We start from the raw sequence: 12,678 nt of genomic DNA, 5'->3' as shown, positions 1-12,678 counted from the left end.
TTTAAAATATATGTGTGTCATTTTCAGAAATAGGTATACGTTATTTTCTTTGTAGAATAAAAAAGGCGGATATAAATATATATATAATTATTTAAAAACTTTTCATAAATACGAAAGGCAGGATTAAAATTATAAAAGACAAGTGCGATATTTAAGAATACATAATTTCTTTCGAGCAACAATTCGTATTAATTTAATTTTGTATTTCAATAAACGCAGAAGGGACTCGAATATGTAAGTATGTAAAGTAAGCTGATTGTGAGGTAAAGTAGCGATGACAAATGATTAAGTAAAAAAAATATTTTCATTTTTTATTTTACTGGAATCTTGCAAAAGAAGATAATGACGGTGAAGAAATGAGAAGATTTTAACGCGGTTGTCTTGGTGCTTTCTAAAATGTCCGTTCAATTGCCGTGTAGCTAATGTCAGATGTACTCGAGATTTCATCCATTGCGAATTTCCGGAATTCTTTCCGTATGTCGCTCGCGGTGCGATAAGAAGGGGGAAGAAATAAACGGCGCGACGCGGCGGCGAATGCAAGTCTAGCTGCCTAGAGAGCTGGAAACTCTATTTTATGGTAAATAGACGTTGCCGCGGCACCGTAGGTGAAAAAGCTAAGCGAGAAGAAAGAGCGGAAAGAGAGTTAAGAACGGTATGGCGCGGCGCGGCGGTGCCGAGCCTCCAGCAGCAGCAGAGAAAGAGGCGATAGTCTCACCCGCCAGTTTATCGGTTTTCGAACAGGATGCACGGTTCCACTTTCGTGCTATCGGTTGCACATTATTGTCACCTAACTTCTAACATACAAAATCTCCAGGTATTCAGGCTTAGCTTATATCGAAGTTGCATTGTGTCGCGTAAAGCGATATGACATTTGACGAAATCGTATAAGAATACGTATAAGAATACGCAAGTTTTTCCGTAAGTGATGGACGAGAAATCGTGTTTCTTAGTAACGAAAATATTGATTGTAAAGCAGGACTGACTCTTTCCTGCGAAATAAAATTCTTAAACTTAATGGCGCGTTAAGAATTTCTTTACAGACTTCTTCAAAAGGTTTCTTGCTCTACCTTTTTTTGTGTTATTTGCATTTAAACATGTAACCGACGGTATTTTGCGATGAGAAAATTTTGTGCAATTTCACGTTTAGAAGATTAACATGTGCTAATTGCTGTACTTCACATATGCATATATGTGGAGCTGATATCAGTTGCTATTATTTTGCTACACAAAGGAGATTAATGCTTGCGCGGTGTGTATAACTATGGTATTATGGAAACGAGGTTAGCAGTAGTAGTTTAGCGATCAACTGGCTTTTCTTGGGAACGCATAGTGTAATTAAGATATAATTGTGTTACCCTTGTCGAGGGCATAGTATATAATAGTGTGATGCAGCACCAACGACGAAAGTTATCCGAGATTAATCTCTGACGTGTAGGTAGCTCTTGGAAATTACTTGGATGCAATCATGCGAATAATTATATTATTTACAAATAGGCCGATAACAGTACGTTTGCAAGGTGGCAATACGATACAAAGCTATTTTATGGTCGTTGCATCGTATGATTTTACATAAATGCTACTTGTGCTACAACTAACTTATGTCAAACTAATTGTAGTTACGGTCGCAATCTTCTGCAATTTAAATCAGAATTTTATTCTGATTCTACGTCCATCCATTTTCAAATTCCGTGCCCTCTTTTCTTTTATTGCAGTGAAATATTTCAATTCATTACCTCTTGATATCTGATCTTCTTCAACTCTTTTCTCTTTCTGATTCATCGCTGTTCTCTACATTCTATCTTATTTTCCATAGTTTATGGTATTCTGTATTTGTTTTTTTTTTATGTTTCTTAAAATTTCTTAGTTTTTTCGGTTAGACTTCATAGTAGCTGTATTATCTCGCCATTTGTGAGATGCACTCATATTTTTATTTAAACTCAACGAACTTTGCTAAATTCGATAAACTTGTAATGTGTACACTCTTACTAATTATACAAAGAGACACTACAAGAATGTCAAGTATATTTTTTTCACCGTAATTTTATCTTGTTAGAGCACAAAGGGTCAACATTATGTAGATAGGTATAATACACATAAATCAGAGGCGCTGTTCGCGCTTGTTAGAGTATCAAAGCAGCTTGCCCGCCCATTCGCAGCATGTCTATCTCGTTGGTGTATTCAACCAACCGCAGGGGACAAAAGCCACGCTAATATGTGCAAACTGACAAGGGCGCAAGAAACCACCGGCTGGATGTTCACCGCGTATAGCGCTCATAATATGAGAAATGTCGCTTTATATGGCGATGCATGTAATTTATATAACTGATATTCTCAAAGGCAATTAAAAATTCGTAGGTGTTATCATCCTCTTGTTTGACATATTTGTTTCTTTGACAAAGTAAAAAGTGTAATTTGAACATGTAAGTATCTATTCATTCGTACATAATTTATGAAAGTAAGATGACAAAGACCAAGTGCTAGCATCGTTATTTTAAATGAAAAATGTCACTAGTTAATTATTGAACACGTTACTGTACGTGTTACTAAATTTATGCTATTTATCAGCAAGCAGACGAGGTGTGTTTAGTACGTGACGTACAACGCGATGCTGTTGTTATAATAAATTAGAATACCTAAACGCTTGCGTAATTCTCATGATTTCGGAATGCGGAGGGTCACAGTCAGCTTACAATCGTCCTAACGAAGAGACGTTGATTAATCATGGCGCAGTATATATATCAATATACACATATTGTTATGCAAGTTATGTTCATCACGAGCGGAATTTGAGATTGTCTGGACAACTTGTTTAGCTTTCTCCGAATATTATAATATTACTTTTAGAACTTTGATATGCTTTTTGTTGCCGATATACAGTCAGGATATTATCATCAATTCGCAGAGAGTGGCATCAGAGCAGATATAAACAATTATTATTTTAAATTAGTTAATATCTGTCGTTAATTGTTATAATAAACGCGTTAACATAATATACGTGTGTGGCTCAGACTTTCAAATTCTTATTTATAGCGTATGTAAATTAATTATTAATATTTCTACTTTATATGTTAATAATTAGGGTAAATAAATCATATCTGTTGTCTAAAGGATTAATAAATTAGCATACGCAAAAGCTTTTTATATATGACTAATCTAATATGAATATACGCTTTATTATAAACATCGGAATGACGAACCATAGTATTAAACAGTGAATGCCTATTCAACTAGTAATTGTTTTTTGAAATGTTAAAAAAAAAAAAAAAAAACAAGATCGTAGGTATTTGAAAAATTCCAATGGCAATGAATTATTGCGCGAATAAACAAGAATCCGCATTGTAGTTTATTTTATCGTCGCCAATCGATAGCCTCGTCGTCCTGTATTCAGTATTTCGGTACGTAGGGACGGTACGCTAGAGAAAATAAAGCGTCAACGACCAGTTTGACGCGCAAAAAGTTGGCAAATCGTGTCTTAACGCTCGCGGTACCGCCTTGTCGTCGTATCTAACGATCCTCCGGATATACGTTAACGGGTATTACCGGTGCTGACGAGCGGCGGGACGCGTTTAAGGATTAAAGTCGAGCTTATGAAAGCCGCTCTGGAACTCGCCGCACTATGTATGTACGTAGATTCGAGAGCAGCTGCTCGTAATTGCTCTCCTCTCTACTCCCTTCTGCTGGCGCTATAAGTGGTGCGCGGCGCGTAAAGTTCTCCTCGGAGAAAGCCGTTGTTTCGGTGCACTGGTGGTGTTTACATGTACGCGATGCTCTCGTGTGCATCATACGCGAAAATGTAACCGGATGTGCTGGCTAGAAGTATTCGTTCCGTAACACACAGACAGCCGTGTGTGTGTGTGTGTGTGTGTATTGCATTTAAACACGAAATTCGCGGCAAGAGGCAAAGTATGTACGGGCACATAAATATCTATGTTTAATCATTCATATGCAAATCGATTACGTACACGCACGTACGGTATACGGTATATAGCACACATTTACCTTGAAGTCTAAATAAATATAACTATGTTCGTGTTCAGCTACGTACATAGATGTTACGGTAGCGGGAAAGCAAGATATGGAAGAAGAAGCATCGTTAATTTCTTTGTGGAACAAGCCGGCGAGATTTACTAATATTTTTTTTTCCTGGTGAGCTTTTAGCATTTGCGTTGCGCCAAGCGCCCCGGCGCGTTGCCTGTCGGAATAACCTCTAATCCGCCTTATCCCCTCACCTCGTACCACTCGCTCATACTCGTGAATTACAAATGCTTATTGCACCGAGTAAGTTGTAACAGCCAGCCGGTAGAGGAATAATCAGGGAATTATTGCATCCGTGGCCCTCTCCGAAATCAACTCCGTATATGGTCCGTTTTTCTTGATAGCCCATGGAGAACAGGTAGCGCTTGCTAAAAGGGTTGAAGGAAAAGCGTGTCGGTACAAGCTTTCGCTATTTTCGCGTGACTAATGCCCAATAAATTCCCTGGTTTTTGTCAAAGCAATCTGCCGTCTCTCGCGACCGGTTCGAAGTTCGCGTAAAGGTAAAGGGATGAGCGGCGCGTGACTTTAAGATGGATGATCGTCGCCACTTTCGAATTAATCGATACTTCTTGACGGAGGGAGGGATTAATTTAACTCAGATAAGAAGAAAAATAGCCTTTGCTTGGGTTGTTGCTCTTATTGCCGTTCGTTTTTACGCGGAAGGCTTTCGCATTATTTATGCAGAGGTAAAGTTTGTGCGATGCAGTCGAAGTGAAATTAAAGACGATGGTAAATTCTCGATATAACTCTATAAAAACTATAGTACCAGACTTCGTGCCATTTGTAGTGATTTATTCTCTTTGATTTTCATTAAAAAAAAATTTGTTAAAAAGGAAATGCTCCAAATGTGAATTCGACGAATATATCCATTTACACTATTCGCGAGTGTCATAAAATCAAATAAATTATAAATCTCGAACTATTTCGAACCACCGCGCATAATCTGCCGCTTAAGAATTTTAACTGAAATTAATATGCCACGTCGTTCAAAGCGTTATACTTTTAAAAGCATCACTGCAGTCGAAATTATAAGAATGAATTTTTAATTGCTTTTGAATTAGCATCGATATCGAACTTAGAACTTAGGTACTTTATATGTAATTAGTACATCACTCTCGTCACATCAAAATTAACAAATATATTTTTAATGTAAATTATAAATAATAAAATGCGAGCGAGTTAAAACCTTATTTAACGAATTTATGCTATGATCTTCGTATTCCGGAGGTAACGCATAAAAGATTTAAGCGGATCCAACGATATACGCGACATATTCAAATTACAATTTCGCGAGATGTACCGAAATCCGTGCGAGTTTTCACAGCTGGTGTAGCAGGAATGAATTTTTTTTCAATCCGAACTCATATTGGGAATTCTCAAAATTTTTGCAGCAAGGTCAACAAAACGTGATACGCTCCGCCGTCGTAATCCTCAGTCGATTTCCGTGTTCCGGACTTGAATGGACGATAAAAGTAACGACTACTGCGGCAGTAACGCTTTACAGTAACGCCGTTGCGCGCCGTGAAATTCGCCTTAAGGGCGGATCGTCTTCTCTCCTTTGCTAATTGATCCGTCGGCGTCGCGAACACGGGACGCCTTTCCGACACAGTGCGCTCACAAAAGCCACCCCTGAAATTTACTCACGCCTTCTCCGGAGTTTACTCAGAAGCTGCCTCGGTGCAAGCTTGTGCGGCTCCGACGAAAGGAAGGCTCGGATAAGGTGAAGAATGAAGGAAGGATGGATCGTCCGACTTACACGAACAGAAAACGCGAGAATAAAAGTTCCTTTCATTTTCCGCGAGAAATTGAAATTGTGGCGCGAGAAATTTGAGCGACCGAAGCGTCATGATGCGTGAAAACATATAGAAGATGGTAATGCACTTCCATTGTGATGGAATTCTCATTTTCGGCATGAAAAAAAAGATTTTTTGTGCGTAATAAACGTACACTCATTTTAATTTGAATTTTGAATCAAGAGATTTAATAAATGACTTTTCAAGATTTTCTTAAGCGTATATATACATATAAGTTTATATATCGATTAATATTATTCAAATGACGAGACATTTATTTACCTCTATTCTCTCTCTCTTCTCTTCTTTTATGAAAAATTTATTGATATTTAATTTTACATAACATACAAATTTTAATTTTTGTCAATATAAATATACATTAAAATTAATATATTAATATTATATACATATATTAATGTTAGCATAAACTTTATAACTTTATTACAATAAAGTTACACGTGCGATACAGTATTAATGAAATTTCAGTCAAACCTATTAAGCTGATGAAGTTAATTTTAGACAAACGGCTTTCGCTTAACGTTGCTTCGCGAGAAAATAGCTAATGAAGCTGTATAAGAGATTTATAATCGTATAGTCTAATGGACTTGCAAGGTTGATAATTATAAAGTGCATTCTCTTGAGTACATTTATTGATCGTTAATTACGCATATATTAGCCGCAAAGTAAGAAAACTTCTGACTGTTGATTTTAGAGTGATAAGTAGAGAAACAAAACTTGAATGGCAGTTACAAAAGGCGCTTTGTTTCTTATATCTCTCATGAATGAGGAAAATAACGAATATATTCTAACAACAAAGAATCTTATCACAGTTCGACAGGTTTGATATAAAAATGTAACTATAGTTATTTTCACACAGCAAGAAAGTTCAAACAGCGGGCACGATGACTTTCGACCTCAAACTAGCACCACGCACGATGAATATTTATCGCGTTGGTTTGCGGCAGTAGCGTAGCGCGGACAAATTAACCAGCGCGACCAGCGCACGGGTTAATCGTATAATGAACAAGTTTAATTACGATATTTTAACAAGGAAATCGGGGATCAGGGGTCTGGAAGAGGAGATGGGGGTACGCGAAACTTCAGCCGTTACGTAGTCACGCATGGATGAACGCATTTCAGAGGCGACGCGCGACGTCTCGGCTGTTTCCCTTCGCGGTCTCAAACGCTCGACGATCTCTAACTCGACAACGGGTCAGATTTTGCCGCATGTTGCTTCAGCGCCAACTGCGAACGTGATTCGCGTGCCAACGTGCCGCGAAATGTCGAGGGCGGCGGCGAATAACGGTTGAACGGGCGAAGGCGCGTTAGCCGCGAAGGGGGAGGGGGTGGGCGAGAGGGGGGTGCACGGATTCTGCCCACTTTTCGGGGCGAGAAAATTGCGTGTCTGTTTATGCCGCGAAATTCTCCGGCTGCGGGCAAGGCTGTATATCGCGGCGTCTCGGCAAAAACGGCGAACGGTTTTGCGTCGTGCCCCAACCCCCGGCTGTTTCCTCCCGCCGCGCGCCGTCTCACGCTAACGCGCTCACTCTCACCCCGAGGCCGCACATCGCCGAGTAGGTATTACATATGCATAGTTTCATAAATTTGCGCCGTGATACCGCTTCTTCGGATACGCGAACGCGCGCCTTGAAACGCGGCCAGGAAACCTGTTTGTAATATTATAGCGGCTGGAACGTGGATATCGTTGATCGAAGAGAAGAGTATCGAAACGTTGATATCACTACCGCGTTACGCGAATGGCGCCAATCTCCAATTACCAATTCACTTTTGCTGGATTACAACGGACTCTACTTCGAGTAGAGATGACTGACTACAATCGAGGAGTGGCTATTGTCCCGACCGAAGATACGCGAAATAGACACAAGCTAGCTGGATCACTATTCGATTCGATGACATTCGATGACATCGTGTGTAAACGGAGTGGGCCAAAATTGCCAATTCCACTTTGAAACGTATGCTTTGTCATTCAACCGTCTTGTTCGCTGATACATTGTGTGTTTTGTGAGAAGCTCTATCGTCGTGGAATATTAATAATCTTCGCCGTAATTAAGTTCCTTAATTCAGCGTCAGCACGCTGATATGCAACAATGGTCCCGAATCGTTTTTCTCCTTGCTGCCAAGTAGTTTCATCGGTACACCGCGAGCGGATTATTAATTGTTACCTTAGCGTTTTGATAAATTGTTGCAGTCGACTCTCGTTACCGCTCATTTGCGAGATAAGCACGTGGGGGACGGAGTACGCGCTAAGCCCGACTGATTTTGATAATGTTCCGCAGCGATGTTCCTAAACAAGTTACGCGGGTGAAAACTTGAAAACGAATAAATTCGTCGATTATTTCAAATATTCCATAATTCGCAATAAAATGAGCAGCATATAATTTAACTCTTATCTGGCACACTTCACCAGAATCACATAGCTGGAACACTGGGGCCGTTTCACTCCATCGCTAAAATGCTTGCTGCGAGGAAGTTATTGATTTTTTTTACTTAAAAAAATTCCAAGATAGTCTTCGAATGTTGTTTTAAAAAATGTCATAGGTTATTTTAATAAAATGTAATATTGAAGTATTAAAAAAATTGAAGAACGTAAAAGAAAACGAAAAAATGACTGTTTTTACTCAAAAATTTATAACTTTCAGATGATCCATAAATCGGGCCAAGATTTAAGATTTTATCTAACATTTTATATAATTGATTATAATTACTGATGTAAAAGATCAGAACATATGTGCTAATTATAGATATTTAATCTAATTCTGGCTTTGCTTTTTAACGTTCATATTATATATGGTTATATTATATATTATATATGCCTTAGCTGGCACTGTGGAGTATTAAACGCCTTAGCTTAGTTCAGCTCTAATTTAAGCCTTCCTGTATACGAAAATGGTACTAAAAAATGGAAGAGCTAAAATAGAACTTCCATTTTTACTAAAAATGGAAGAGTTAAAATATAACTTCCATTTTTTAGTACCAGTTTTGTACTATAGGGGGGCTTAAATTAGAGCTGAACTAGGCTGAGGCGTTTAATACTTCACAGTGCCAGCTAAGAGTTAATACCATATGTATGAAAAGCAAAGCCAGCATTAGATTAAATATCTATAATTAGCACATGTTCTGATCTTTTACATCAGTAATTATAGTCAATTATATAAAATGTTAGATAAAATCTTAAATCTTGGCTCGATTTATGAATCATTTGAAACGGTTTAACGGAATTTAAAATTAAATTACTGGCGTTAAATTTTTAAATATATTTGCTCTTTAATGGAAAATTATATTCACTATCTACGTATTAGATTTGTGACGTTTGGAATTTTTCATCAGTTTCTGAATTATTATATGATTCTCTCAAAAAAGACCATAAATTTGAAAAATTAAAGGAAGTAAATGATTACTTTAGTTTTATTTGACGGCCAGTAATGGATTTGTTATGTCAGATTGACGAGAGAGGGGAGAGAGAGAGAGAGAGAGAGAGAGAGAGAGAGAGAGAGAGAGAGAGAGAGAGAGAGAGAGAGAGAAGTGAACACAGGTGGGACTTTGCCTAAGATGGTTTGTCTCAGGGCAATGAATGTGTTAATATGACTCGGCAATAAAATTATAAAGTCCTCTTTTATCAAACACGGTTACCTTTTTCCGACGTTGATTGTATTATATTGTATTGTACGCTCGGTAAAGTCGAAGATTGTTGCTGAAAATAAAATTGTTCATTTTCGCAGTGCAATGATTTTTCGTTGGGTTTATCGCTGGAATCCTTCGTGATAACAGTGACCAAGGAGCGGGAGACAGAATGAAATATTTTCATATCATTTACTACTCGTGGCTACGACATTCCGCAAACTTTGAAAGTGCTCTTTCAATGGAATTAAATTCGTCATCGTTGTAAGCTTATAGAAGTCGCTTGATATTAAAAGAATGATCTACTTTTTGGAAGATCCTCTCTTGTAATCAAACTGAATTATGTGAATGTAAAAGTTTAATTTTATAAATTTAATAAAACAACACAAAGACTTAAGCAATCGTTTTAATATGAAATATGGAGTTTTTGGATTACAAGGATGAAAACTAACTATGAGACCAGCAGAAATGTAAAAGAAGATTGAAGAAACGAGAAGGGAAAATCGATAGGCGCAGCATATTCTATCGAGTTCCAAGAATATTTCTCTATGCGTATCATAGAAAAAAAATTGGCTCTGTTCCAAGTTAGATACCTTTTTTGCTGGCAGGCAGAGATTTATAAAAAGTGCCTGAGCATCGTGTATATTTTCTCCTAAGAGGAAGTTTAAAATAATTTTATTCAGACAAAAAATGCGAGCCAACCTAGCCAGTAACTTTCGTTACTATGCCAAGTGATAAAGCAGGTTGTTAAAATAGAGATTTATTCAAGCATTTACGGTGGCTTGATAATATGAGTCATTTATTTTCAAAGTGGCACATAAGATAAAACTGTTCATAAATTGTTTCAAAATATATACATTACATCAATTTGCGTTAATATCATATATATTTATCTAATATTTTTAGAATTCAACTTTTAGATTATAGTTTTAATTAGGGCTATATAATTCAATTTTATATAATTATTAATTTTTATTTATATCGTTTATTGTGAAAATCAGTCACTTTATCAATCATTGTTTACAAATTAGTTGATAAAGAACACACTTCGATTACGTTAAGATTTACGCTATATATTTTTATTATAATGTTACAGTCGCTACATCTTTGTTTCGTCAAAGTATCTTACCGGTGTTTCGTGTATTTCACGAAACAGATACATCGTTCTCTCGAAGAAGAACGTCATTTGGTTTTGTGAAAGCAAGCCTTCGAACGTGAGTAATGTGAATACGTTTCCCTCGGGTGGAGGGCGAGACGCTTTATTCCCGTCGATACGCATTTCCTTCCGTACGATAACGTGCACATATGTATCTGATACTCCCGCAGCTCCATTCGTTCATTCCTTCTTTATTTTTACCGACTTGCATTTTCCGTATGCCATGTAACGTTCCTTAACCGCGCATCGGAAAGCGCATTATTTACGGTAATCCACTGGACGTATATACGAGCATCGATCTCGCAAGCTTAATCTACTTTGTCGTATAGGAAAGAGTAACGGTAAGTTACGATCAAGGCTTACAGCTCGAGGGCTCACGTTTGAAACGTAACGTGATATTTAACTAACAATTTAATTCTTTACCGTATGCGTTATGAACGGCGCGGCGTCGGCGTCGCCCGGTAAAACGTAAACGCACTCACTGCGGAACAAATATTTGCACTGAAGTCTCTCCCCCGTTACTTTGGCGACGTAGACTTCGCCCGCGCCTCTATTCACCTCCTCTCATCTCCACCTTCTCCCTGTCATCCTTATGATCCAAGGGACTTTCCAAGTTTTCTAATTAGTATGGTGCCCTCGGGTAGAGGCGAAGTCGGCCTCTCGACAGTTCAAAATGGAGAAAATAGGAATGGCATGCCTTTGAGTTCTATGTAGGGAACTTCGGACGCGAGAGACTCTCCGTCTCCTCGGCACTCGATTACTCCTCGCATCTCTTCCGTCGCTTCGCAATCGCGCAGAAGTCGTAAAGTTGGCTTCATCGGCTTCGAGATTTCTCTCGCAATCCCCGTCTCTTCCCCTTTATTATTCGTTCGGCCGGTCATTTAGCGTCATGTCTAGCTCCCTCAAAGTACAAAGTTCCGACCGGAGCAGCCGAGAGAAAAGTCGCGGTCGGGTCGGGTCGGGTCGGGTCGGGTCGGGTCGGGTCGAGTCAGGTCGGGGAGGATTATTCTGATGGCTTGATATTCGTGTATGCAATTAAAGTCAACAGGTCCTTGTGTCGGAAAATAATGAGATGCAGGATTTGAAGCTCCGGCCTGAAGAACGGAGTATGAAGGGAATTAAGGGAACATCCGCGCAACTCCATGCAAGTTTTGAGCCCCGTAAATTTAAATAAATCCAAATGCTAGAGAGAGAGAGAGAGAATGCATTCGTCAGGTCAGTATAGCCATTCATTGACGCAAAAAATTCTCTGCGGATATCTTTAATTAAATTAAACGGAATCAGATCGATACACAGCTTATTTTAATCTGTAAAAGTTATCGCTCTTGACGGAAAAGGAGGGACAAAAATAAGTTCGACGGATTTTTGCAATCTGCTGCGTAATGTTTTTTCTTTTTTAGATTTCTGTTATGACGATAAAATGTGTGGTTAATACATGCATACGCATGCAGGGATTGGAGTTTTTCCGTTTGTTTCGTTTTTCGAATGCGGTCTCTAGTTCGATTTATTGGCTATGCCAATATGCACAATATGCGCGTACTTTGCATTAACCGATAAAAAGTCGGTGATTAATGGTCACGATGGAAAATAGTCGGCGAGTTGCGGTTCGTTACACATGATTTTAAAGAAAGGTTCTTTTTTTTATACAGAGAGAGAGAGAGAGGTAAATCTGGATTCAGGCGGATCGGTTTTACAAATGTGTTTTCTAACGGGTTGCGCGGTGAGATTTTCTTTGTGAGACGCCGAAGCTATAATAAATTAACATACCACGTGACAGCTAGCTAACGATACTCCTAACTTGTGGTGCACGACCAAGAATGATAAATGACTAAAATCTTATGTTCACATAAGTTCTTGCAATAGTTATAGATAAGATATTTCGAATTTATCAATACAAAAATATATTTTTTTATGATTTACTCACAATTACCATTGCGCGAGTTTGTATATAACGAACATTTGCAAGCGGCAATATTTTCGGACGTAATAGTTTTTCTCGAAAAAAGAGAGAAGAATACCTCTTCGCAGCCACTCTTTTTTTTATCGAACTTTGAT

At 38.3% G+C, this 12,678-nt stretch overlaps 2 protein-coding genes across 4 annotated transcripts in view; one reads left to right on the top strand and one right to left on the bottom strand.

Moving 5' to 3' along the window:
- The window catches only part of LOC139812310 (uncharacterized), a 162,716-nt gene that overhangs the window by 26,328 nt on the left and 123,710 nt on the right, over window positions 1–12,678 (top strand). The gene's annotated exons all lie outside the window — the stretch shown is intronic.
- The window catches only part of Sfl (N-deacetylase and N-sulfotransferase sfl), a 271,277-nt gene that overhangs the window by 137,029 nt on the left and 121,570 nt on the right, over window positions 1–12,678 (bottom strand). The gene's annotated exons all lie outside the window — the stretch shown is intronic.

Source organism: Temnothorax longispinosus, chromosome 4, assembly GCF_030848805.1.
Source record: "Temnothorax longispinosus isolate EJ_2023e chromosome 4, Tlon_JGU_v1, whole genome shotgun sequence".
NCBI lineage: Eukaryota > Metazoa > Arthropoda > Insecta > Hymenoptera > Formicidae > Temnothorax > Temnothorax longispinosus.
Note: the sequence above shows the minus strand (reverse complement) of the source record. Positions and strands in the feature narration are given on the sequence as shown.